Here is a 25,401-nt window from a genome sequence, read left to right on the forward strand (position 1 = left end):
TGTTCTCACCTCAAGAGGTTTGCATAAAACTGTAGCCAACTGGCTCCATAGCTCAGGGGTTAGAGCACTGGTTTCGTAAACCAGGGGTCGTGAGTTCAATTCTCACTGGGGCCTGCGTGTTGCTTATTCTTCAAAGAGACTGAGTGAAACATTAAACCCCTTGGTTTTCAAAATTGGCGTTTGCTGTGGGAAAACACCGAGTCACTATTGAGGAAACCGGGATGCAAAGTGGACCTAGTATTTATCAGTAATGTGGCAGTTTTTTTCTGGATTATTGCCAACCGAAAGTTATTATTTAGAAGAGTCATATGTGTACGTGTTTAAATTCAAACTTCCCAAGTCATGAGTCGCTAACATGGTCAAGTTTACATGAAGCTGTGTTATGCAATTAGTCGTTTTTGGCCACATCGCAAACACGTTCCTTCGGAGTGGGCAGGTAGGAACTTGGTTGGACAGCGCATTCGTGCGATCTGTGTCACACGGCGCAAGCTGCGTGGGGCGGCGCGTCACGTAGTACTGAGCCCGCCCGAAGCGCTCTATCAAATACAAATCGAGGGCGTGGCTATGCACGACAGACAGACAAATAATCCCTGGTGGGCAGTGTGGAACTGTTCCTACCTGTATACACTTCTCAGTTGAAGCATTGGTGCCATCTTGCAGTAACAGGTTTTGTGAGCTTTTTAACACTGAATTTGCAGGTGTGGAAAATGAGTGGCTCCATAGCTCAGTGGTTAGGGCACTGGTCTTGTAAGCCATGGGTCGTGAGTTAAATTCTCGTTGGGGCCTGTGTAGTTTTGCATCGTACTTCGGCCATATTGACAAATCGAGAGGCTGTTTTTTTAAGATTTCAGCGATGCTAATAAGAAACAGCAGGGGCACGGTAGCACTGACTTGGTACAGGTGTGGCATTGTTTTGGGCAACAACTAACTTAGGAGTTTACTTGTTTGAATAACTTTTAAAGTGTGTGTGCGATAAAACAGTCGTTTTATCGATCACCAGTTCCTTAGAGAGCCAGGTTTTTGGTTTTGTGATATGTTTCCTCAATTGTGTTCTCACCTCAAGAGGTTTGCATGAAACTGTAGCCAACTGGCTCCATAGCTCAGGGGTTAGAGCACTGGTTTCGTAAACCAGGGGTCGTGAGTTCAATTCTCACTGGGGCCTGCGTTTTGCTTATTCTTCAAAGAGACTGAGTGAAACATTAAACCCCCTTTTTTTCAAAATTGGCCTATGCTGTGGGAGAGCACCGAGTCACTATTGAGGAAACCGGGATGCAAAGGGGACCTAGTATTTATCAGTAATGTGGCAGTTTTTTTCTGGATTATTGCCAACCGAAAGTTATTATTTAGAAGTGTCATATGTGTACGTGTTTAAATTCAAACTTCCCAAGTCATGAGTCGCTAACATGGCCAAGTTTACATGAAGCTGTGTTACGCAATTAGTCGTTTTTGGCCACATCGCAAACACGTTCCTTCGGAGTGGGCAGGTAGGAACTTGGTTGGACAGCGCATTCGTGCGATCCGTGTCACGCGGCGCAAGCTGCGTGTGGCAGCACGTCACGTGGTGCTGAGCCCGCCCGAAGCGCTCTATCAAATACAAATCGAGGGCGTGGCTATGCACGACAGACAGACAAATAATCCCTGGTGGGCAGTGTGGAACTGTTCCTACCTGTATACACTTCTCAGTTGAAGCATTGGTGCCATCTTGCAGTAACAGGTTTTGTGAGCTTTTTAACACTGAATTTGCAGGTGTGGAAAATGAGTGGCTCCATAGCTCAGTGGTTAGGGCACTGGTCTTGTAAGCCATGGGTCGTGAGTTAAATTCTTGTTGGGGCCTGTGTAGTTTTGCATCGTACTTCGGCCATATTGACAAATCGAGAGGCTGTTTTTTTAAGATTTCAGCGATGCTAATAAGAAACAGCAGGGGCACGGTAGCACTGACTTGGTACAGGTGTGGCATTGTTTTGGGCAACAACTAACTTAGGAGTTTACTTGTTTGAATAACTTTTAAAGTGTGTGTGCGATAAAACAGTCGTTTTATCGATCACCAGTTCCTTAGAGAGCCAGGTTTTTGGTTTTGTGATATGTTTCCTCAATTGTGTTCTCACCTCAAGAGGTTTGCATGAAACTGTAGCCAACTGGCTCCATAGCTCAGGGGTTAGAGCACTGGTTTCGTAAACCAGGGGTCGTGAGTTCAATTCTCACTGGGGCCTGCGTTTTGCTTATTCTTCAAAGAGACTGAGTGAAACATTAAACCCCTTTTTTTCAAAATTGGCCTATGCTGTGGGAGAGCACCGAGTCACTATTGAGGAAACCGGGATGCAAAGGGGACCTAGTATTTATCAGTAATGTGGCAGTTTTTTTCTGGATTATTGCCAACCGAAAGTTATTATTTAGAAGTGTCATATGTGTACGTGTTTAAATTCAAACTTCCCAAGTCATGAGTCGCTGACATGGTCAAGTTTACATGAAGCTGTGTTACGCAATTAGTCGTTTTTGGCCACATCGCAAACACGTTCCTTCAGAGTGAGCAGGTAGGAACTTGGTTGGACAGCGCATTCGTGCGATCCGTGTCACGCGGCGCAAGCTGCTTGTGGCAGCACGTCACGTGGTGCTGAGCCCGCCCGAAGCGCTCTATCAAATACAAATCGACGGCATGGCTATGCACGACAGACAGAAAAATAATCCCTGGTGGGCAGTGTGGAACTGTTCCTACCTGTATAAACTTCTTAGTTGAGGCATTGGTGCCATCTTGCAGTAACAGGTTTTGTGAGCTTTTTAACACTGAATTTGCAGGTGTGGAAAATGAGTGGCTCCATAGCTCAGTGGTTAGGGCACTGATTTTGTAAGCCATGGGTCGCGAGTTAAATTCTCGCTGGGGCCTGTGTAGTTTTGCATCCTACTTCGGCCATATTGACAAATCGAGAGGCTGTTCTTTTAAGATTTCAGCAATGCTAATAGGAAACAGCAGGGGGCACGGTAGCACTGACTTGGTACAGGTGTGGCATTGTTTTAGGCAACAACTAACTTAGGAGTTTACTTGTTTGAATAACTTTTAAAGTGTGTGTGCGATAAAACAGTCGTTTTATCGGTCACCAGTTCCTCAGAGTGCCAGATTTTTGGTTTTGTGATATGTTTCCTCAATTGTGTTCTCACCTCAAGAGGTTTGCATAAAACTGTAGCCAACTGGCTCCATAGCTCAGGGGTTAGAGCACTGGTTTCGTAAACCAGGGGTCGTGAGTTCAATTCTCACTGGGGCCTGCGTTTTGCTTATTCTTCAAAGAGACTGAGTGAAACATTAAACCCCTTGGTTTTCAAAATTGGCGTATGCTGTGGGAAAACACCGAGTCACTATTGAGGAAACCGGGATGCAAAGTGGACCTAGTATTTATCAGTAATGTGGCAGTTTTTTTCTGGATTATTGCCAACCGAAAGTTATTATTTAGAAGAGTCATATGTGTACGTGTTTAAATTCAAACTTCCCAAGTCATGAGTCGCTAACATGGTCAAGTTTACATGAAGCTGTGTTATGCAATTAGTCGTTTTTGGCCACATCGCAAACACGTTCCTTCGGAGTGGGCAGGTAGGAACTTGGTTGGACAGCGCATTCGTGCGATCTGTGTCACACGGCGCAAGCTGCGTGGGGCGGCGCGTCACGTAGTACTGAGCCCGCCCGAAGCGCTCTATCAAATACAAATCGAGGGCGTGGCTATGCACGACAGACAGACAAATAATCCCTGGTGGGCAGTGTGGAACTGTTCCTACCTGTATACACTTCTCAGTTGAAGCATTGGTGCCATCTTGCAGTAACAGGTTTTGTGAGCTTTTTAACACTGAATTTGCAGGTGTGGAAAATGAGTGGCTCCATTGCTCAGTGGTTAGGGCACTGGTCTTGTAAGCCATGGGTCGTGAGTTAAATTCTCGTTGGGGCCTGTGTAGTTTTGCATCGTACTTCGGCCATATTGACAAATCGAGAGGCTGTTTTTTTAAGATTTCAGCGATGCTAATAAGAAACAGCAGGGGCACGGTAGCACTGACTTGGTACAGGTGTGGCATTGTTTTGGGCAACAACTAACTTAGGAGTTTACTTGTTTGAATAACTTTTAAAGTGTGTGTGCGATAAAACAGTCGTTTTATCGATCACCAGTTCCTTAGAGAGCCAGGTTTTTGGTTTTGTGATATGTTTCCTCAATTGTGTTCTCACCTCAAGAGGTTTGCATGAAACTGTAGCCAACTGGCTCCATAGCTCAGGGGTTAGAGCACTGGTTTCGTAAACCAGGGGTCGTGAGTTCAATTCTCACTGGGGCCTGCGTTTTGCTTATTCTTCAAAGAGACTGAGTGAAACATTAAACCCCCTGTTTTTCAAAATTGGCCTATGCTGTGGGAGAGCACCGAGTCACTATTGAGGAAACCGGGATGCAAAGGGGACCTAGTATTTATCAGTAATGTGGCAGTTTTTTTCTGGATTATTGCCAACCGAAAGTTATTATTTAGAAGTGTCATATGTGTACAAGTTTAAATTCAAACTTCCCAAGTCATGAGTCGCTAACATGGCCAAGTTTACATGAAGCTGTGTTACGCAATTAGTCCTTTTTGGCCACATCGCAAACACGTTCCTTCGGAGTGGGCAGGTAGGAACTTGGTTGGACAGCGCATTCGTGCGATCCGTGTCACGCGGCGCAAGCTGCGTGTGGCAGCACGTCACGTGGTGCTGAGCCCGCCCGAAGCGCTCTATCAAATACAAATCGAGGGCGTGGCTATGCACGACAGACAGACAAATAATCCCTGGTGGGCAGTGTGGAACTGTTCCTGCCTGTATACACTTCTCAATTGAGGCATTGGTGCCATCTTGCAGTAACAGGTTTTGTGAGCTTATTAACACTGAATTTGCAGTTGCAGAAAATGAGTGGCTCCATAGCTCAGTGGTTAGAGCACTGGTCTTGTAAACCAGGGGTCGTGAGTTCAATTCTCGCTGGGGCCTGTGTAGTTTTGCATCCTGCTTCGGCAAAATTGACAAATCGAGAGGCTGTTCTTTTAAGATTTCAGCAATGCTAATTAGAAACAGCAGGGGGCACGGTAGCAATGACTTGGTACAGGTGTGGCATTGTTTTGGGCAACAACTAACTTCGGAGTTTACTTGTTTGAATAACTTTTAAAGTGTGTGTGCAATAAAACAGTCGTTTTATCGGTCACCAGTTCCTCAGAGAGCCAGGTTTTTGGTTTTGTGATATGTTTCCTCAATTGTGTTCTCACCTCAAGAGGTTTGCATGAAGCTGCAGCCAACTGGCTCCATAGCTCAGTGGTTAGAGCACTGGTTTTGTAAACCAGGGGTCGTGAGTTCAATTCTCACTGCGGCCTTCATTTTGCTTATTCTTCAAAGAGACTGAGTGAAACATCAAACCCCTTGGTTTTCAAAATTGGCCTATGCTGTGGGAGATTACCGAGTCACTATTGAGGAAACCGGGATGCAAAGTGGACCTAGTATTTATCAGTAATGTGGCAGTTTTTTTCTGGATTATTGCCAACCGAAAGTTATTATTTAGAAGAGTCATATGTGTACGTGTTTAAATTCAAACTTCCCAAGTCATGAGCCGCTAACATGGTCAAGTTTACATGAAGCTGTGTTACGCAATTAGTCGTTTTTGGCCACATCGCAAACACGTTCCTTCGGAGTGGGCAGGTAGGAACTTGGTTGGACAGCGCATTCGTGCGATCCGTGTCACGCGGCGCAAGCTGCGTGTGGCAGCACGTCACGTGGTGCTGAGCCCGCCCGAAGCGCTCTATCAAATACAAATCGAGGGCATGGCTATGCACGACAGACAGAAAAATAATCCCTGTTGGGCAGTGTGGAACTGTTCCTACCTGTATAAACTTCTTAGTTGAGGCATTGGTGCCATCTTGCAGTAACAGGTTTTGTGAGCTTTTTAACACTGAATTTGCAGGTGTGGAAAATGAGTGGCTCCATAGCTCAGTGGTTAGGGCACTGATTTTGTAAGCCATGGGTCGCGAGTTAAATTCTCGCTGGGGCCTGTGTAGTTTTGCATCCTACTTCGGCCATATTGACAAATCGAGAGGCTGTTCTTTTAAGATTTCAGCAATGCTAATAGGAAACAGCAGGGGGCACGGTAGCACTGACTTGGTACAGGTGTGGCATTGTTTTAGGCAACAACTAACTTAGGAGTTTACTTGTTTGAATAACTTTTAAAGTGTGTGTGCGATAAAACAGTCGTTTTATCGGTCACCAGTTCCTCAGAGTGCCAGATTTTTGGTTTTGTGATATGTTTCCTCAATTGTGTTCTCACCTCAAGAGGTTTGCATAAAACTGTAGCCAACTGGCTCCATAGCTCAGGGGTTAGAGCACTGGTTTCGTAAACCAGGGGTCGTGAGTTCAATTCTCACTGGGGCCTGCGTTTTGCTTATTCTTCAAAGAGACTGAGTGAAACATTAAACCCCTTGGTTTTCAAAATTGGCGTTTGCTGTGGGAAAACACCGAGTCACTATTGAGGAAACCGGGATGCAAAGTGGACCTAGTATTTATCAGTAATGTGGCAGTTTTTTTCTGGATTATTGCCAACCGAAAGTTATTATTTAGAAGAGTCATATGTGTACGTGTTTAAATTCAAACTTCCCAAGTCATGAGTCGCTAACATGGTCAAGTTTACATGAAGCTGTGTTATGCAATTAGTCGTTTTTGGCCACATCGCAAACACGTTCCTTCGGAGTGGGCAGGTAGGAACTTGGTTGGACAGCGCATTCGTGCGATCTGTGTCACACGGCGCAAGCTGCGTGGGGCGGCGCGTCACGTAGTACTGAGCCCGCCCGAAGCGCTCTATCAAATACAAATCGAGGGCGTGGCTATGCACGACAGACAGACAAATAATCCCTGGTGGGCAGTGTGGAACTGTTCCTACCTGTATACACTTCTCAGTTGAAGCATTGGTGCCATCTTGCAGTAACAGGTTTTGTGAGCTTTTTAACACTGAATTTGCAGGTGTGGAAAATGAGTGGCTCCATAGCTCAGTGGTTAGGGCACTGGTCTTGTAAGCCATGGGTCGTGAGTTAAATTCTCGTTGGGGCCTGTGTAGTTTTGCATCGTACTTCGGCCATATTGACAAATCGAGAGGCTGTTTTTTTAAGATTTCAGCGATGCTAATAAGAAACAGCAGGGGCACGGTAGCACTGACTTGGTACAGGTGTGGCATTGTTTTGGGCAACAACTAACTTAGGAGTTTACTTGTTTGAATAACTTTTAAAGTGTGTGTGCGATAAAACAGTCGTTTTATCGATCACCAGTTCCTTAGAGAGCCAGGTTTTTGGTTTTGTGATATGTTTCCTCAATTGTGTTCTCACCTCAAGAGGTTTGCATGAAACTGTAGCCAACTGGCTCCATAGCTCAGGGGTTAGAGCACTGGTTTTGTAAACCAGGGGTCGTGAGTTCAATTCTCACTGGGGCCTGCGTTTTGCTTATTCTTCAAAGAGACTGAGTGAAACATTAAACCCCCTTTTTTTCAAAATTGGCCTATGCTGTAATGTGGCAGTTTTTTTCTGGATTATTGCCAACCGAAAGTTATTATTTAGAAGTGTCATATGTGTACGTGTTTAAATTCAAACTTCCCAAGTCATGAGTCGCTAACATGGCCAAGTTTACATGAAGCTGTGTTACGCAATTAGTCGTTTTTGGCCACATCGCAAACACGTTCCTTCGGAGTGGGCAGGTAGGAACTTGGTTGGACAGCGCATTCGTGCGATCCGTGTCACGCGGCGCAAGCTGCGTGTGGCAGCACGTCACGTGGTGCTGAGCCCGCCCGAAGCGCTCTATCAAATACAAATCGAGGGCGTGGCTATGCACGACAGACAGACAAATAATCCCTGGTGGGCAGTGTGGAACTGTTCCTACCTGTATACACTTCTCAGTTGAAGCATTGGTGCCATCTTGCAGTAACAGGTTTTGTGAGCTTTTTAACACTGAATTTGCAGGTGTGGAAAATGAGTGGCTCCATAGCTCAGTGGTTAGGGCACTGGTCTTGTAAGCCATGGGTCGTGAGTTAAATTCTTGTTGGGGCCTGTGTAGTTTTGCATCGTACTTCGGCCATATTGACAAATCGAGAGGCTGTTTTTTTAAGATTTCAGCGATGCTAATAAGAAACAGCAGGGGCACGGTAGCACTGACTTGGTACAGGTGTGGCATTGTTTTGGGCAACAACTAACTTAGGAGTTTACTTGTTTGAATAACTTTTAAAGTGTGTGTGCGATAAAACAGTCGTTTTATCGATCACCAGTTCCTTAGAGAGCCAGGTTTTTGGTTTTGTGATATGTTTCCTCAATTGTGTTCTCACCTCAAGAGGTTTGCATGAAACTGTAGCCAACTGGCTCCATAGCTCAGGGGTTAGAGCACTGGTTTCGTAAACCAGGGGTCGTGAGTTCAATTCTCACTGGGGCCTGCGTTTTGCTTATTCTTCAAAGAGACTGAGTGAAACATTAAACCCCTTTTTTTCAAAATTGGCCTATGCTGTGGGAGAGCACCGAGTCACTATTGAGGAAACCGGGATGCAAAGGGGACCTAGTATTTATCAGTAATGTGGCAGTTTTTTTCTGGATTATTGCCAACCGAAAGTTATTATTTAGAAGTGTCATATGTGTACGTGTTTAAATTCAAACTTCCCAAGTCATGAGTCGCTGACATGGTCAAGTTTACATGAAGCTGTGTTACGCAATTAGTCGTTTTTGGCCACATCGCAAACACGTTCCTTCAGAGTGAGCAGGTAGGAACTTGGTTGGACAGCGCATTCGTGCGATCCGTGTCACGCGGCGCAAGCTGCTTGTGGCAGCACGTCACGTGGTGCTGAGCCCGCCCGAAGCGCTCTATCAAATACAAATCGACGGCATGGCTATGCACGACAGACAGAAAAATAATCCCTGGTGGGCAGTGTGGAACTGTTCCTACCTGTATAAACTTCTTAGTTGAGGCATTGGTGCCATCTTGCAGTAACAGGTTTTGTGAGCTTTTTAACACTGAATTTGCAGGTGTGGAAAATGAGTGGCTCCATAGCTCAGTGGTTAGAGCACTGGTCTTGTAAACCATGGGTCGCGAGTTAAATTCTCACTGGGGCCTGTGTAGTTTTGCATCCTACTTCGGCCATATTGACAAATCGAGAGGCTGTTCTTTTAAGATTTCAGCAATGCTAATAGGAAACAGCAGGGGGCACGGTAGCACTGACTTGGTACAGGTGTGGCATTGTTTTGGGCAACAACTAACTTAGGAGTTTACTTGTTTGAATAACTTTTAAAGTGTGTGTGCGATAAAACAGTCGTTTTATCGGTCACCAGTTCCTTAGAGAGCCAGGTTTTTGGTTTTGTGATATGTTTCCTCAATTGTGTTCTCACCTCAAGAGGTTTGCATGAAACTGTAGCCAACTGGCTCCATAGCTCAGGGGTTAGAGCATTGGTTTTCGTAAACCAGGGGTCGTGAGTTCAATTCTCACTGGGGCCTGCGTTTTGCTTATTTTTCAAAGAGATTGAGTGAAACATTAAAACCCTTGGTTTTCAAAATTGGCCGATGCTGTGGGAGAGCACCGAGTCTATATTAATAAAACCGGTGTGCAAATTGGACCTAGTATTTCACAGTAATGTGGGAGTTTTTTCTGGATTATTGCCACCCGAAAGTTATTATTTAGAAGTGTCATATGTGTACATGCTTAAATTCAAACTTCCCAAGTCATGAGATGCGAACATGGTCAAGTTTACATGGAGCTGTGTGACGCAATTTGTCGTTTTTGGCCACAGAGCAATGAACTTCTCAGTTGAGGCATTAGTGCCATGTTGCATTAACAGGTTTTGTGAGCTTTTTAATAATGGATTTGCAGGTGTAGCAAAGGAGTGGCTCCATAGCTCAGTGGTTAGAGCACTGGTCTTGTAAACCAGGGGTCGCGAGTTCAGTTCTCACTGGGGCCTGTTTTATTTCACACCTTCTTGAGACTGATTGAAAACAAAAGTTCTTTGTTTTTAAAGTTGGCCCATGTTCGACCAAGGTGGCCCAAGCATGTTGTATTAATGTTGAAATGTTTCTAAATTAATATCATCAAAATGCATTTATTGTGAAGTGTCGTCGGAAAATTGCACTGAATGGGTCTTGCATTAAGACATATATGGGAATAGCTCTGTTGCTCAGCAAGGAAAGGGCTGGTCTTGTAACCTGGAGGTCGTGCCTTCAGTTCTTGCTGGAGATTCTAAGTCGGTTTACATCCTGCATTGGTAACATTTTGAAATGTTGTACTACTTTTCGTGTTTAGTTTGTTGTCCTTCCCCCGTACCTACGATGAGCGTTGTCGGCTACATATGGTATTCAAGAAGTTCTACATTCGTACTTTTAAGATCTGAGCACGAGTGTGAGCACCTGCTCCTGATTCATGGCCGCAGGGGGCACGCCAGCAACGTTGTTCGGTATAAGTGTGGCGTTGTTTTATAACGCACGTAACTTAGTTTTCTTGTTTTATTTAAATTGGTTTTCCAATGTGGGCATGTGTTAAAGCACTTTTTTCATAGTTCACCCGTTCTTCAGAGGGCCATGTTTTTGCGTATTTGGAAAAGCTAATTTCTTTTTGGGATATTAGACATTCCCTTAGAAATTGATGCACCTACGCACTCAGATGGCTCCATAGCTCAGGGGTTCGAGCACTAGTTTCATGAAACCAGGGGTCGTGAGTTCAGTTTTCACTGGGGCCTTCGTTTTGCTTATTATTCAAAGAGATGAGTGAAACATGAAAATCCTTGGTTTTCAAAATTGGCCTCTGCTATGGGAGGGCACCGAGTCACAATAAAGGACCCCGACATGCAAATTGGACCGAGTGTTTCACAGGAAATGTGGCAGTTTTTTTCTGGATTATTGCCATCCGAAAGTTATTATTTAGAAGTGTCATATGTGTACATGCTTAAATTCAAACATCCCAAGTCATGAGTTTCGAACATGGTCAAGTTTACATGGAGCTGTGTGACGCAATTTGTCGTTTTTGGCCACATAGCAATTAACTTCTCAGTTGAGGCATTGGTGCCATGTTGCATTAACAGGTTTTGTGAGCTTTTTAATAATGTATTTGCAGGTGTTGATAAGGAGTGGCTCCATAGCTCAGTGGTTAGAGCACTGGTCTTGTAAACCAGGGATCGCGAGTTCAATTCTCGCTGGGGCCTGCGTAGTTTTGCATCCTACTTCGGCAATATTGACAAATCGAGATGCTGTTCTTTTAAGTTTTCAGCAATGCTAATAAGAAACAGCAGGGGGCACGGTAGCACTGACTTGGTACAGGTGTGGCATTGTTTTGGCCAACTACTATCTTAGGGGCCGTCCGTAAATTACGTCACGCACCTAGGGGGGGTCAGACATTTGTGACGAGAGGGGAGGGGGTGAGAAATGTGACGTCACGTACAAATGCGCAACTTTAAATAAATATAGACAACACGTTCTACTAATTAAATAAACTTGTTAATAAATGTTTTCTTCTACAACATCAGCGTGCAGCGGCACATTAAATACGCACTACAATGATAATAGTTTAAAGCGATTTGAAGCATGTTTTATTTTTGGGGAGGGGGGGCAGAGCTTTGTGACGTCATATTTTAGGGGGGGTCTGACTTTTTGTGCCGCCGAGTGACGACGGGGGGAGGGCCAAAAATCGTCCAAAATCGCGTGACGTCATTTATGTACGATCCCTTAGGAGTTTACTTGTTTGAATAACTTTTAAAGTGTGTTTGCGATAACATAGTTGTTTTATCGGTCACCAGTTTCCCAGAGAGCCAGGTTTTTGGTATCGTGATATGTTTCCTCAATTGTTTTCTGACCTCAAGAGGTTTGCATAACTGGCTCCATAGCTCAGGGGTTAGAGCACTGGTTTCGTAAACCAGGGGTCGTGAGTTCAATCCTCACTGGGGCCTTCGTTTTGCTTATTCTTCAAAGAAATTGAGTGAAACATGAAAATCCTTGGTTTTCAAAATTGTCCTATGCTGTGGGAGGGCACCGGGTCACAATTAAGGAAACCGGGATGCAAATTGGACCGAGTGTTTCACAGTAATGTGGCAGTTTTTTCTGGATTATTGCCACCCGAAAGTTATTATTTAGAAGTGTCATATGTGTACGTGTTTACATTCAAATTTCCCAAGTCATGAGTTGCTAAGGTCAAGTTTACATGAAGCTGTGCTACGCAATTTGTCGTTTTTAGCCACATCGCGATTAACTTTTCAGTTGAGGCATTGGTGCCATTTTGCATTAACAGGTTTTGTGAGCTTTTTTAATACTGAATTGGCTCCATAGCTCAGTGGTTAGAGCACTGGTCTTGTAAATCAGGGGTTGCGAGTTCAGTTTTCGCTGAGGCCTCTGTAGTTTTGCATCCTGCTTCGGCAATATTGACAAACTAGGTTGTTGGGGGGCGCCTATGGCGAACAACCACAGCGTGTGGCGGCCCCCAACAGACTGGTCAAGTAAATCCTTACGATCCACTCGCACAGCGTGCGGTGGGCATTCATCCAGCAGTGGATTTAAGCACCAAAAAAAGTCGAGCACTAATGTAATGGACAGAGCACGGCTCTCCCTCAGTTCAGCAGCGGAGCGAGCACAGCTCTTCCTAAAGCCAGCAGTGGAGAGCACGGGGGTTCCTCAGGGCAGCAGTGGACGGAGCACGGCTCTGCCTCACTCTCACTCACCCGTCTCCTCTGAGCTGCATGCGATTGTCTGTGTGTATGAGTGAGCCGTGTGTGAGTGGATCGACCGTCAGCTTCCTCACTCTGACTCACCCGTCTCCTCTGAGCTGCATGCGAGTGTGAGTGAGCTGTGTGTATGAGTGGATGGACCGTCAGCTTTCCGTGGCCATGATGTTGCTGCTTCTCAAAGTGGGGAGTTCGCGGTCACGTGACGCACTTCAACCAATCTGGGGGCGTTAATCACAGTCACAGAATGACATACGGACAGATCTGGCCTAAATTTAGACTTAAAGCTTTCGTGACTGCAGGGATTCATCTTCTTGGTTCTTTCGGTAAAGTCACGTAGAAGGGAAATAATAAAATAATAAAAATAAAACATAATAAAATAATTCTCACGACGTTCCGGCCACAACGCAAGCAGCCGTCCTCAGGTGGAGAACAGGTCTGTCAAGTAGACAGAGTCTGAATGACACACCCCAGGCTTGGAGCGTCTATTTAAGCTGGGAGGGAGGAGGAAGAGCGCCTTGACAAAATAATTTGCATATCAAGAGGATTTTTTTGCATATTTTAGAGAAATGCAAATATGCGATTAGTACTACTTGTGAGATGCGTAGGAGGTTTGACAGGGGGTTTAAAGTCATATTTTGCCCGTGAATTATGCAGGATTAGCAGCATCAAAGGGAGGGGTTAGGGGGAAGCATTAATAATGCTAATAAGAAACAGCAGGGGGCACGGTAGCACTGACTTGGTACAGGTGTGGCATTGATTTGGGCAACAACTAACTTGGGAGTTTACTTGTTTAAATAACTTTTTAATGTAAAGTGTGTGTGCGATAAAACAGTCGTTTAATCGGTCACCAGTTCCTCAGAGAGCCAGGTTTTTGGTATTGTGATATGTTTCCTCAATTTTGTTCTCACATCAAGAGGTTTGCATAAAACGTAGCCAACTGGCTTCGTAAACCAGGGGTCGTGAGTTCAATTCTCACTGGGGCCTCTTTTATTTCACACCTTCTTGAGACTGTGATTGAAAATAGAAGTTCTTGATTTTAAAAGTTGGCCCATGTTTCGAGTGCACCAAGTCATTGTTCCATTTCACCAGGGACCCATGTTTAAATGTTTCTAAATTAATATCATCCAAATACATTTGTTGTGAAGTGTCGTCGGAAAATAGCACTGAATGGGTCTTGCATTAACATATATATGGGAATAGCTCTGTTGCTCAGCAGTGAAAGCGCTGGTCTTGTAACCTGGGGGCCCTTAAGTTCTTGCTGGAGATTCTAAGTCAGTTTGCATCCTGCATTGGTAACATTTTGAAATGTGGTGTCGGCGTGTAAGTGTGGTTCTTTCTTGAAACTTTCCCAAAGATTTCATTTTCGAATGTGTTGTACACTTTCCAACATGGCTTTTTTTAGCAGACATATGGCAACGTAAAATATAAGTTCATGGGCAGAATCCTTAACTGAATTACCATAACATTAATTGATCTAATTAACCAGGCAACGTGTGCTGATGCTCAAGCCTTCTTTAATCCTGTTTCATTTCACGTGTGTCTTTTGGTGACATGGCCTTCAACTGGCTCCATAGCTCAGTGGTTAGAGCACTGGTCTAGTAAACCAGGGGTCGTGAGTTCAATTCTCACTGGAGCCTTTATTTTAAGCATCATTAAACTTCAATATTATCATTATTTAGTTGAATGTGACAGTTTCAGCTTGTGAGCACCTACTGACACCTATTGATAACTGCAATGTGTTATGAAGCATATGGTGATACTCACCTGGCAATGTCTGTTGATAAAACCACCAAAATTTACATTCTGAACGCTTTTGAACATAAAACGGTTTCAGTCATGGAGATCCGAAACCAGCGACTGAGAGTTACATGCTTATTGTTCACCAAGATCCAAATGAATCTCCGACATAACGTACGTGGAGCTCTCTCAGTCAGTGACAGCGAACTTTCATGATACTCGGGGGCATGAATAACTAAGGCAATATTTTTTGGATAAAGCCAGTCAAGTGTACTCTTTAGAACGTTGCCTTACTTTCTGTTCGATGTGGTGTGTGTGTGTGTTTATTACAAGCTTCCCCAGTCATCAGTTATGAAAGCTGATATTTTGCTCAGATGGCTTCTGATAACGACCTCGCCTTGTTTACAGGAGGTGGTGGGTTCGATTCCGACCCTGACGCCTGATTGTTTGGAGTTTGCGTGTCTCTCTCCGCGTGGTCGTGTGGATTTTTTTACGGGTACTCCGGGTTTGCCATCCACATTTAAAATCAACGTTACACATTTAGAGTATTTGGCTGCTATACATTTCCACGTGACGATAAGCCTCTTCGTCGAGCTATAATTTGTGATAGCCATGTCGCTTCTGAAAAAGAGCTAAAAAGCTCAGTGGGACGTTACCTGGTAAATAGTTTTTAAAAGATCACATCCTGGTGAGCTCCCACGTGTTTTACGACGTTCGCCACGCAGTTGCGTCGTGAGCGCCCGTGGCACATTGAGAACTGCAGGGGGCGCAATAACTTTTGTTACACTTTTGGAACTTCGGCTTTGCGATGTTTGCAATTAATGTAAGCTTTCCAATGTTGCATGTCACGAAGGAGCATTTTTTTGGGGATATAAGTTAGACATACCTTCAAAATCCGATGTAAACTTTGGTGCATCAGCTCTTTCTCCTATGTCATCAGTTCCCCTGCTGTATCTGTTCCACCTGATGACGGTCGCTTGTGTTGCGATCGAAACGTCGTGGTTAATTTTTTTTTAGACCTACGTGACTTAATCGAAAGAACCAAAGAGTATGCATCCCTGCAGTCACGATAACTTCACATCTAGATTATTCCCTTAGAAGTTGATACAACACCACATTCAGATGGCTCCATAGCTCAGGGGTTAGAGCGCTGGTTTTGTAAACCAGGGGTCGTGAGTTCAATTCTCATTGGGGCCTTCGTTTTGCTTATTCTTCAAAGATATTGAGTGAAACATTAAAACCCTTGGTTTTCAAAATTGGCCTCTGCTGTGGGAGAGCACCGAGTCACGATTAAGGAAACCGGGATGCAAATTGGACCGAGTGTTTCGCAGTAATGTGGCAGTTTTTTCTGGATTATTGCCACTCGAAAGTTATTATTTAAAAGTGTCATATGTGTACGTGCTTAAATTCAAACTTCCCAAGTCATGAGATGCGAACATGGTCAAGTTTACATGGAGCTGTGTGACGCAATTTGTCGTTTTTGGCCACATCGCAATTAACTTCTCAGTTGAGGCATTGGTGCCATGTTGCATTAACATGTTTTGTGCGCTTATTAATAATGGATTTGGAGGTGAGTAAATGAGTGGCTCCATAGCTCAGTGGTTAGAGCACTGGTCTTGTAAACCAGGGGTCGCGAGTTCAATTCTCGCTGGGGCCTGTGTAGTTTTAAATCCTACTTCAGCAATATTGACAATTCGAGAATCTGTTCTTTTAAGATGTCACCAATGCTAATAAAAACAGCAGGGGGCACAGTAGCACTGACTTGGTACTGGTGTGGCATTGTTTTGGGCAACAACTAACTTAGGAGTTTACTTGTTTGAATAACTTTTTATTTTGAAAGTGTGTTTGCGATAACATAGTTGTTTTATCGGTCACGAGTTCCTCAGAGAGCCAGGTTTTTGGTATCGTGATATGTTTCCTCAATTTTGTTCTCACCTCAAGAGGTTTGCATAAAACCGGAGCCAACTGGCTTCGTAAACCAGGGGTCGTGAGTTCAATTCTCACTAGGGCCTCTTTTATTTCACACCTTCTTGAGACTGTGATTGAAAATATAAGTTTTTGGTTTTAAAAGTTGCCCATGTTTTGAGTGCACCAAGTCATTGTTCCATTTCACCAGGGACCCATGTAGAAATTTTTCTGAATTAATATCATCCAAATATATTTGTTGTGAAATGTCGTCGGAAAATAGCACTGAATGGGTCTTACATTAACATATATATGGGAATAGCTCTGTTGCTCAGCAGTGAAAGCGCTGGTCTTCTAACCTGGGGGCCCTTAAGTTCTTACTGGAGATTCTAAGTCAGTTTGCATCCTGCATTGGTAACATTTTGAAATGTGGTGTTGGCGTGTAAGTGTGGTTCTTTCTTGAAACTTTCTCAAAGATTTCATTTTCGAATGTGTTGTACACTTTCCAACGTGGCTTTTTTTTTACCAGACATATGGCAACGTAAAATATAAGTTCATGGGCAGAATCCTTAACTGAGTTACCATAACATTAATTGATCTAATTAACCAGGCAACGTGTGCTGATGCTCAAGCCTTCTTTAATCCTGTTTCATTTCACGTGTGTCTTTTGGTGACAGGGGCTTTAACTGGCTCCATAGCTCAGTGGTTAGAGCACTGGTCTAGTAAACCAGAGGTCGTGAGTTCAATTCTCACTGGAGCCTATATTTTATGCATCATTAAACTGCAGTATTATCATTATTTAGTTGAATGTGACAGTTTCAGTTTGTGAGCACCTACTGACACCTATTGATAACTGCAGTGTGTTATGAAGCATATGGTGATTCTCACCGGGCAATGTCTGTTGATAAAACCACCAAAATTTACATTGTGAACGGTTTGGAACATAAAACGGGTTCAGTCATGGAGACCCGAAACCAGCGATTGAGAGTTACATTCTTATTGTTCACCAAGATCCAAATGAGTCTCCGGAACAATGTACGTGGAGCTCTTTCAGTCGGTGACAGCGAACTTTCATGATACTCGGGGGCATGGAGCCAAGCGCGTTTGGTGTAAATGTCATGCACGAAAAACTCAGGCAATATTTCTTGGATAAAGCCAGTCAAATGTACTCTTTAAAACGTTGCCTTACTTTCTGTTCGATGTGGTGTGTGTTTGTTACAAGCTTCCCCAGTCATCAGTTATAAAATCCGATATTTTGCTCAGATGGCTTTTGATAAGTACCTCGCCTGGTTTACAGGAGGTGGTGGGCTCGATTCCGACGCTGACGCCTGTTTGTTTGGAGTTTGCGTGTCTCTCTCCGCGTGTGGTCGTGTGGACTTTTTTTAGGGTACTCCGGGTTTGCCATCCACATTTAAAATCAACGTCACACGTTTAGAGTATTTGGCTGCTATACATTTGCACGTGACGATAAGCCTCTTCGTCGAGCTATAATTTGTGATAGCCATGTCGCTTCTGAAAAAGAGCTAAAAAGCTCAGTGGGACCTTACCTGGTAAAATAGTTTTACAAATATCACATCCTGGTGCGGTGAGGTTGACGAATGTGAGCTCCCACGTGTTTTAGGATGTTCGCCACGCAGTTGCGTCGTGAGCGCCCGTGGCACATTGAGAACTGCAGGGGGAATAATAATTTTTGTTCCACTTTTGGAACTTCGGCTTTGCGATGTTTGCAATTAATATAAGCTTTCCAAGGTTATATGTCACGATGGAGCATCTACCTTAACATATCAGAATTCGTATTTGGTATAGCTCGTTTATTTGGGGATATAAGTTAGACCTTCCTTCAAAATCCGATGTAAACTTTGGTGCATCAGCTCTTTCTCCTGTCATCAGTTCCCCTGCTGGATCTGTTCCACCTGATGAGTGTCGCTTGTGTTGCGATCGAAACGTCGTGGTTTAATTTGTTTTAGACCTACGTGACTTTACCGAAAGAACCAAAGAGTATGCATCCCTGCAGTCACGATTACTTCAAATCTAGATTATTCCCTTAGAAGTTGATACCACTCCACACTCAGATGGCTCCATAGCTCAGGGGTTAGAGCACTGGTTTCGTAAACCAGGGGTCGTGAGTTCAATTCTCACTGGGGCCTTCGTTTTGCTTATTCTTCAAAGAGACTGAGTGATACATTAAAGCCCTTGATTTTCAAAATTGGCCTATGCTGTGGGAAGAGCACCGAGTCACTATTAAGGAAACCGGGATGCAATGTGGACCTAGTATTTAGCAGTAATGTGGAAGTTTTTTCTAGATTATTGCCACTCGAAAGTTATTATTTAAAAGTGTCATATGTGTACGTGCTTAAATTCAAACTTCCCAAGTCATGAGATGCGAACATGGTCAAGTTTACATGGAGCTGTGTGACGCAATTTGTCGTTTTTGGCCACATTCGCAATAAACTTCTCAGTTGAGGCATTGGTGCCATGTTGCATTAACATGTTTTGTGCGCTTTTTAATAATGGATTTGGAGGTGAGTAAATGAGTGGTGCCATAGCTCAGTGGTTAGAGCACTGGTCTAGTAAACCACGGGTCGCGAGTTCAATTCTCGCTGGGGCCTGTGTAGTTTTAAATCCTACTTCGGCAATATTGACCATTCGAGAGGCTGTTCTTTTAAGATGTCACCAATGCTAATAAAAAACTGCAGGGGGCACGGTAGCACTGACTTGGTACTGGTGTGGCATTGTTTTGGGCAATAACTAACTTAGGAGTTTACTTGTTAGAATTACTTTTTAATGTAAAGTGTGTGTGCGATAAAACAGTCGTTTAATCGGTCACCAGTTCCTCAGAGAGCCAGGTTTTTGGTATTGTGATGTTTCCTCAATTTGTTCTCACCTCAAGAGGTTTGCATAAAACCGGAGCCAACTGGCTTCGTAAACCAGGGGTCGTGAGTTCAATTCTCACTGGGGCCCTCTTTCATTTCACACCTTCTTGAGACTGTGATTGAAAATAGAAGTTATTGGTTTTAAAAGTTGGCCCATGTTTCGAGTGCACCAAGTCATTGTTCCATTTCACCAGGGACCCATGTAGAAATTTTTCTGAATTAATATCATCCAAATATATTTGTTGTGAAATGTCGTCGGAAAATAGCACTGAATGGGTCTTACATTAACATATATATGGGAATAGCTTTGTTGCTCAGCAGTGAAAGCGCTGGTCTTCTAACCTGGGGGCCCTTAAGTTCTTACTGGAGATTCTAAGTCAGTTTGCATCCTGCATTGGTAACATTTTGAAATGTGGATTTCGGCGTGTAAGTGTGGTTCTTTCTTGAAACTTTCTCAAAGATTTCATTTTCGAATGTGTTGTACACTTTCCAACGTGGCTTTTTTTTACCAGACATATGGCAACGTAAAATATAAGTTCATGGGCAGAATCCTTAACTGAGTTACCATAACATTAATTGATCTAATTAACCAGGCAACGTGTGCTGATGCTCAAGCCTTCTTTAATCCTGTTTCATTTCACGTGTGTCTTTTGGTGACAGGGGTTTTAACTGGCTCCATAGCTCAGTGGTTAGAGCACTGGTCTAGTAAACCAGGGGTCGTGAGTTCAATTCTCACTGGATCCTATATTTTACGCATCATTAGTTGAATGTGACAGTTCCAATTTGTGAGCACCTACTGACACCTATTGATAACTGCAGTGTGTTATGAAGCATATGGTGATTCTCACCGGGCAATGTCTGTTGATAAAACCACCAAAATTTACATTGTGAACGGTTTGGAACATAAAACGGGTTCAGTCACGGAGATCCGAAACCAGCGATTGAGAGTTACATTCTTCACTATGGGGACCTCATTTGCCAGTAAAAATATGATAATTGGTTCTTTACCCTTCTATCTGGCAAAAAGGTGTCAGTTTTGTTGCCAGATAGAAGGGTAAAGAACCAATTATCAGTTACATTCTTATTGTTCACCAAGATCCAAATGAGCTCTTTCAGTCAGTGACAGCGAACTTTCATGATACTCGGGGACATGGAGCCAAGCGCGTTTGGTGTAAATATCATGCACGAAAAACTCAGGCAATATTTTTTGGATAAAGCCAGTCAAATGTACTCTTTAGAACGTTGCCTTACTTTCTGTTCGATGTGGTGTGTGTTTGTTACAAGCTTCCCCAGTCATCAGTTATAAAAGCTGATATTTTGCTCAGATGGCTTTTGTAAACTACCTCGCCTGGTTTACAGGAGGTGTTCCGACCCTGACGCCTGTTTGTTTGGAGTTTGCTTGTCTCTCTCCGCGTGGTCGTGTGGATTTTTGTCCGGGAACTCTGGGTTTGCCATCCATTTAAAATCAACGTCACACGTTTAGAGTATTTGGCTGCTATACATTCCCACGTGATGATAAGCCTCTTCGTCGAGCTATCATTTGTGATAGCCATGTCGCTTCTGAAAAAGAGCTAAAAAGCTCAGTGGGACCTCACCTGGTAAAATAGTTTTTAAAAAATATCACATCCTGGTGCGGTGAGGTTGACGAATTGTGAGCTCCCACGTGTTTTAGGATGTTCGCCACGCAGTTGTGTCGTGAGCGCCCGTGGCACATTGAGAACTGCAGGGGGCGCAATAACTTTTGTTACACTTTTGGAACTTCGGCTTTGCGATGTTGGCAATTAATATAAGCTTTCCAAGGTTATATGCAGAGGTGTAAAGTACTTGAGTAATTTTACTTGATTACTGTACTTAAGTATTCTTTTTGGGGATTTTTACTTTACTTGAGTACGAATAAAAATCAATACTTTTACTTAATTACTTTTTTTAGAAAAAAAAGTACTTTTTACTCCTTACAATTTTATTTACAGTCAAAAAGTACTTATTTTTTGGAGATCACTTCATTCTATTTTCCGTTGCTATTACCAAACCAATTGAATTGCGCTGATGCCCAGTTTAATTTAAATGTTATTTATTCTGCCTATGAAAATCGTTTTCACATTGCATGAAATTGGTCAGACATGTTCATTGGTCCTTTGGAAGTGACGTCACGTCACATCTATTACCACAAATGCGCAGCACCTTGACCTGGAAATTAGAGAAATTATAACTGTCAATCAGTGGAAGAAAATGAAGGAAGAACGTGATTCAGCTGCGAGCACAGTCCAAAATCAGCCACAGGATCAAGAGCACCCGTGGCCGTATCTTAGCGAATTATTTTCTTTTAGTGGTATTAATAAGGATTCATTCAAGATTAAATGTGTCCTTTGTCTCCCGCTTAATAAGGAAATATCGGCCTTCAAAAGTTCGCTATCAAACTTAAGGAAGCATATTGAGGTAAGTACGTTAAGTATTTTGTTTTACTGATAGTTTTTTTGTGTGCATGTTTTGACCTTGACGGCGCGCCTTTTATATGTGTAGTAGGCCTATTTTCACTAATGCATGCGATTGACAATATAAGGCTCATGTAATAAAATGCTAAAATGCATTTTCAATTGTCTGTAAATTATTTGCTATGGTAACGTTAGGTCCACGGGAAATTTGGCGCCTATAGCAGTATTGCTTTGAATCATCATTATCGTTCCGTGCTCTCATTGTGTTTGAATTCATGCACAACACAAGAAAATCAAGCGAGGAATTTTTATTTTTAATAATTACCAAACATGTATTGTCAAAACGGTAACACTTTACAATAAAGTTCATTAGTTAATGTATTAACTAACATTGAGATTAAAAGCTTAAACAAGAATATCTAGTTTTCATTCTTGCTGTTACTTTTACTTCTTTAATACTCAAGTACAATTTTAATGTGGTACTTTTTTACTTTTACTCAAGTAAGATTCTAGCCAGATACTTTTACTTTTAATTGAGTAAAATTTTCCCTCAGTACTTGTACTTTCACTTGAGTAACATTTTTGAGTACTTTTTACACCTCTGGTTATATGTCACGAAGGAGCATCTACCTTAACATAACAGAATTCGTATTTGGTATAGCTCATTTTTTGGGGGATATAAGTTAGACATTCCTTCAAAATCCGATGTAAACTTTGGTGCAGCAGCTCTTTCTCCTATGTCATCAGTTCCCCTGCTGTATCTGTTCCACCTGATGACGGTCGCTTGTGTTGCGATCGAAACGTCGTGGTTTAATTTTTTTTTAGACCTACGTGACTTTACCGAAAGAACCAAAGAGTATGCATCCCTGCAGTCACGATAACTTCAAATTTAGATTATTCTCTTAGAAGTTGATACAATGCCACACTCAGATGGCTCCATAGCTCAGGGGTTAGAGCACTGGTTTCGTAAACCAGGGGTCGTGAGTTCAATTCTCACTGGGGCCTTCGTTTTGCTTATTCTTCAAAGAGATTGAGTGAAAGATTAAAACCCTTGGTTTTCAAAATTGGCCTCTGCTGTGGGAGAGCACCGAGTCACGATTAAGGAAACCGGGATGCAAATTGGACCGAGTGTTTCGCAGTAATGTGGCAGTTTTTTTCTGGATTATTGCCACCCGAAAGTTATTATTTAAAAGTGTCATATGTGTACTACATGCTTAAATTCAAACTTCCCAAGTCATGAGATGCGAACATGGTCAAGTTTACATGGAGCTGTGTGACGCAATTTGTCGTTTTTGGCCACATTGCAATTAACTTCTCAGTTGAGGCATTGGTGCCATGTTGCATTAACAGGTTTTTTGCACTTTTTAATAATGGATTTGCAGGTGAGCAAAGGAGTGGCTCCATAGCTCAGTGGTTAGAGCACTGGTCTTGTAAACCAGGGGTCGCGAGTTCAATTCTCGCTGGGGCCTGTGTAGTTTTACATCCTACTTTGGCAATATTGACAAATCGAAAGGCTGTTCTTTTAAGATTTCAGCAATGCTAATAGGAAACAGCAGGGAGCACGGTAGCACTGACTTGGTACAGGTGTGGCATTGTTTTGGGCAATAACTAACTTAGGAGTTTACTTGTTAGAATTACTTTTTAATGTAAAGTGTTTGTGAGATAAAACAGTCGTTTAATCGGTCACCAGTTCCTCAGAGAGCCAGGTTTTTGGTATTGTGATGTTTCCTCAATTTTGTTCTCACCTCAAGAGGTTTGCATAAAACCGGAGCCAACTGGCTTCGTAAACCAGGGGTCGTGAGTTCAATTCTCACTGGGGCCCTCTTTTATTTCACACCTTCTTGAGACTGTGATTGAAAATAGAAGTTATTGGTTTTAAAAGTTGGCCCATGTTTTGAGTGCACCAAGTCATTGTTCCATTTCACCAGGGACCCATGTAGACATTTTTCTGAATTAATATCATCCAAATATATTTGTTGTGAAATGTCGTCGGAAAATAGCACTGAATGGGTCTTACATTAACATATATATGGGAATAGCTCTGTTGCTCAACCTGGGGGCCCTTAAGTTCTTACTGGAGATTCTAAGTCAGTTTACATCCTGCATTGGTAACATTTTGAAATGTGGTGTCGGCGTGTAAGTGTGGTTTGTTCTTGAAACTTTCTCAAATATTTCATTTTCGAATGTGTTGTACACTTTCCAACGTGGCTTTTTTTTACCAGACATATGGCAACGTAAAATATAAGTTCATGGGCAGAATCCTTAACTGAGTTACCATAACATTAATTGATCTAATTAACCAGGCAACGTGTGCTGATGCTCAAGCCTTCTTTAATCCTGTTTCATTTCACGTGTGTCTTTTGGTGACAGGGGCTTTAACTGGCTCCATAGCTCAGTGGTTAGAGCACTGGTCTAGTAAACCAGGGGTCGTGAGTTCAATTCTCACTGGAGCCTTTATTTTACGCATCATCAAACTGCAGTATTATCATTATTTAGTTGAATGTGACAGTTTCATTTTGTGAGCACCTACTGACACCTATTGATAACTGCAGTGTGTTATGAAGCATATGGTGATTCTCACCGGGCAATGTCTGTTGATTAAACCACCAAAATTTACATTGTGAACGGTTTGGAACATAAAACGGGTTCAGTCATGGAGATCCGAAACCAGCGATTGAGAGTTACATTCTTATTGTTCACCAAGATCCAAATGAGTCTCCGGAACAATGTACGTGGAGCTCTTTCAGTCAGTGACAGCGAACTTTCATGATACTCGGGGGCATGGAGCCAAGCGCGTTTGGTGTAAATATTATGCACGAAAAACTCAGGCAATATTTCTTGGATAAAGCCAGTCAAATGTACTCTTTAAAACGTTGCCTTACTTTCTGTTCGATGTGGTGTGTGTTTATTACAAGCTTCCCCAGTCATCAGTTATAAAAGCTGATATTTTGCTCAGATGGCTTTTGTAAACTACCTCGCCTGGTTTACAGGAGGTGGTGGGTTCGATTCCGACCCTGACGCCTGTTTGCTTGGAGTTTGCGTGTTTCTCTCTGCGTGGTCGTGTGGACTTTTTGTCCGGGTACTCCGGGTTTGCCATCCACATTTAAAATCAACGTCACACGTTTAGAGTATTTGGCTGCTATACATTTCCACGTGACGATAAGCCTCTTCGTCGAGCTATAATTTGTGATAGCCATGTCGCTTCTGAAAAAGAGCTAAAAAGCTCAGTGGGACCTTACCTGGTAAAATAGTTTTACAAATATCACATCCTGGTGCGGTGAGGTTGACGAATGTGAGCTCCCACGTGTTTTAGGATGTTCGCCACGCAGTTGCGTCGTGAGCGCCCGTGGCACATTGAGAACTGCAGGGGGAATAATAATTTTTGTTCCACTTTTGGAACTTCGGCTTTGCGATGTTTGCAATTAATATAAGCTTTCCAAGGTTATATGTCACGATGGAGCATCTACCTTAACATATCAGAATTCGTATTTGGTATAGCTAATTTATTTGGGGATATAAGTTAGACCTTCCTTCAAAATCCGATGTAAACTTTGGTGCATCAGCTCTTTCTCCTATGTCATCAGTTCCCCTGCTGTATCTGTTCCACCTGATGACGGTCGCTTGTGTTGCGATCGAAACGTCGTGGTTTAATTTTTTTTAGACCTACGTGACTTTACCGAAAGAACCAAAGAGTATGCATCCCTGCAGTCACGATTACTTCAAATCTAGATTATTCCCTTAGAAGTTGATACAACTCCACA

General features: G+C 43.0%; 26 non-coding genes across 26 annotated transcripts; all 26 read left to right on the top strand.

Moving 5' to 3' along the window:
• Positions 1-41: 41 nt before the first annotated feature.
• Positions 42-114, top strand: TRNAT-CGU (transfer RNA threonine (anticodon CGU)). The gene has a single exon. It is a non-coding gene; the product is annotated as a tRNA-Thr (tRNA).
• Positions 115-713: 599 nt separating this feature from the next.
• TRNAT-UGU (transfer RNA threonine (anticodon UGU)) lies at positions 714-786 on the top strand. Its single transcript has one exon. It is a non-coding gene; the product is annotated as a tRNA-Thr (tRNA).
• Positions 787-1,089: 303 nt separating this feature from the next.
• TRNAT-CGU (transfer RNA threonine (anticodon CGU)) lies at positions 1,090-1,162 on the top strand. Its single transcript has one exon. It is a non-coding gene; the product is annotated as a tRNA-Thr (tRNA).
• A 975-nt stretch (positions 1,163-2,137) lies between these two features.
• On the top strand, positions 2,138-2,210 carry TRNAT-CGU (transfer RNA threonine (anticodon CGU)). The gene has a single exon. It is a non-coding gene; the product is annotated as a tRNA-Thr (tRNA).
• A 975-nt stretch (positions 2,211-3,185) lies between these two features.
• On the top strand, positions 3,186-3,258 carry TRNAT-CGU (transfer RNA threonine (anticodon CGU)). The gene has a single exon. It is a non-coding gene; the product is annotated as a tRNA-Thr (tRNA).
• A 975-nt stretch (positions 3,259-4,233) lies between these two features.
• TRNAT-CGU (transfer RNA threonine (anticodon CGU)) lies at positions 4,234-4,306 on the top strand. The gene has a single exon. It is a non-coding gene; the product is annotated as a tRNA-Thr (tRNA).
• Positions 4,307-4,905: 599 nt separating this feature from the next.
• On the top strand, positions 4,906-4,978 carry TRNAT-UGU (transfer RNA threonine (anticodon UGU)). Its single transcript has one exon. It is a non-coding gene; the product is annotated as a tRNA-Thr (tRNA).
• Positions 4,979-5,282: 304 nt separating this feature from the next.
• On the top strand, positions 5,283-5,355 carry TRNAT-UGU (transfer RNA threonine (anticodon UGU)). Its single transcript has one exon. It is a non-coding gene; the product is annotated as a tRNA-Thr (tRNA).
• Positions 5,356-6,331: 976 nt separating this feature from the next.
• Positions 6,332-6,404, top strand: TRNAT-CGU (transfer RNA threonine (anticodon CGU)). Its single transcript has one exon. It is a non-coding gene; the product is annotated as a tRNA-Thr (tRNA).
• A 599-nt stretch (positions 6,405-7,003) lies between these two features.
• On the top strand, positions 7,004-7,076 carry TRNAT-UGU (transfer RNA threonine (anticodon UGU)). Its single transcript has one exon. It is a non-coding gene; the product is annotated as a tRNA-Thr (tRNA).
• Positions 7,077-7,379: 303 nt separating this feature from the next.
• On the top strand, positions 7,380-7,452 carry TRNAT-UGU (transfer RNA threonine (anticodon UGU)). The gene has a single exon. It is a non-coding gene; the product is annotated as a tRNA-Thr (tRNA).
• Positions 7,453-8,365: 913 nt separating this feature from the next.
• On the top strand, positions 8,366-8,438 carry TRNAT-CGU (transfer RNA threonine (anticodon CGU)). Its single transcript has one exon. It is a non-coding gene; the product is annotated as a tRNA-Thr (tRNA).
• Positions 8,439-9,036: 598 nt separating this feature from the next.
• Positions 9,037-9,109, top strand: TRNAT-UGU (transfer RNA threonine (anticodon UGU)). Its single transcript has one exon. It is a non-coding gene; the product is annotated as a tRNA-Thr (tRNA).
• Positions 9,110-9,413: 304 nt separating this feature from the next.
• TRNAT-CGU (transfer RNA threonine (anticodon CGU)) lies at positions 9,414-9,487 on the top strand. Its single transcript has one exon. It is a non-coding gene; the product is annotated as a tRNA-Thr (tRNA).
• A 388-nt stretch (positions 9,488-9,875) lies between these two features.
• TRNAT-UGU (transfer RNA threonine (anticodon UGU)) lies at positions 9,876-9,948 on the top strand. The gene has a single exon. It is a non-coding gene; the product is annotated as a tRNA-Thr (tRNA).
• Positions 9,949-11,108: 1,160 nt separating this feature from the next.
• On the top strand, positions 11,109-11,181 carry TRNAT-UGU (transfer RNA threonine (anticodon UGU)). Its single transcript has one exon. It is a non-coding gene; the product is annotated as a tRNA-Thr (tRNA).
• A 668-nt stretch (positions 11,182-11,849) lies between these two features.
• Positions 11,850-11,922, top strand: TRNAT-CGU (transfer RNA threonine (anticodon CGU)). The gene has a single exon. It is a non-coding gene; the product is annotated as a tRNA-Thr (tRNA).
• Positions 11,923-14,257: 2,335 nt separating this feature from the next.
• On the top strand, positions 14,258-14,330 carry TRNAT-AGU (transfer RNA threonine (anticodon AGU)). Its single transcript has one exon. It is a non-coding gene; the product is annotated as a tRNA-Thr (tRNA).
• Positions 14,331-15,554: 1,224 nt separating this feature from the next.
• Positions 15,555-15,627, top strand: TRNAT-UGU (transfer RNA threonine (anticodon UGU)). The gene has a single exon. It is a non-coding gene; the product is annotated as a tRNA-Thr (tRNA).
• A 387-nt stretch (positions 15,628-16,014) lies between these two features.
• Positions 16,015-16,087, top strand: TRNAT-UGU (transfer RNA threonine (anticodon UGU)). The gene has a single exon. It is a non-coding gene; the product is annotated as a tRNA-Thr (tRNA).
• Positions 16,088-17,023: 936 nt separating this feature from the next.
• TRNAT-AGU (transfer RNA threonine (anticodon AGU)) lies at positions 17,024-17,096 on the top strand. The gene has a single exon. It is a non-coding gene; the product is annotated as a tRNA-Thr (tRNA).
• A 1,313-nt stretch (positions 17,097-18,409) lies between these two features.
• On the top strand, positions 18,410-18,482 carry TRNAT-CGU (transfer RNA threonine (anticodon CGU)). Its single transcript has one exon. It is a non-coding gene; the product is annotated as a tRNA-Thr (tRNA).
• A 1,397-nt stretch (positions 18,483-19,879) lies between these two features.
• Positions 19,880-19,952, top strand: TRNAT-AGU (transfer RNA threonine (anticodon AGU)). The gene has a single exon. It is a non-coding gene; the product is annotated as a tRNA-Thr (tRNA).
• A 2,620-nt stretch (positions 19,953-22,572) lies between these two features.
• Positions 22,573-22,645, top strand: TRNAT-CGU (transfer RNA threonine (anticodon CGU)). Its single transcript has one exon. It is a non-coding gene; the product is annotated as a tRNA-Thr (tRNA).
• A 391-nt stretch (positions 22,646-23,036) lies between these two features.
• TRNAT-UGU (transfer RNA threonine (anticodon UGU)) lies at positions 23,037-23,109 on the top strand. Its single transcript has one exon. It is a non-coding gene; the product is annotated as a tRNA-Thr (tRNA).
• A 912-nt stretch (positions 23,110-24,021) lies between these two features.
• On the top strand, positions 24,022-24,094 carry TRNAT-AGU (transfer RNA threonine (anticodon AGU)). The gene has a single exon. It is a non-coding gene; the product is annotated as a tRNA-Thr (tRNA).
• Positions 24,095-25,401: the final 1,307 nt, after the last annotated feature.

This window comes from Lethenteron reissneri, chromosome 11 (genome assembly GCF_015708825.2).
Source record: "Lethenteron reissneri isolate LAM-NWPU_2019-01 chromosome 11, ASM1570882v1, whole genome shotgun sequence".
NCBI classification, from domain to species: Eukaryota; Metazoa; Chordata; class Hyperoartia; order Petromyzontiformes; family Petromyzontidae; genus Lethenteron; species Lethenteron reissneri.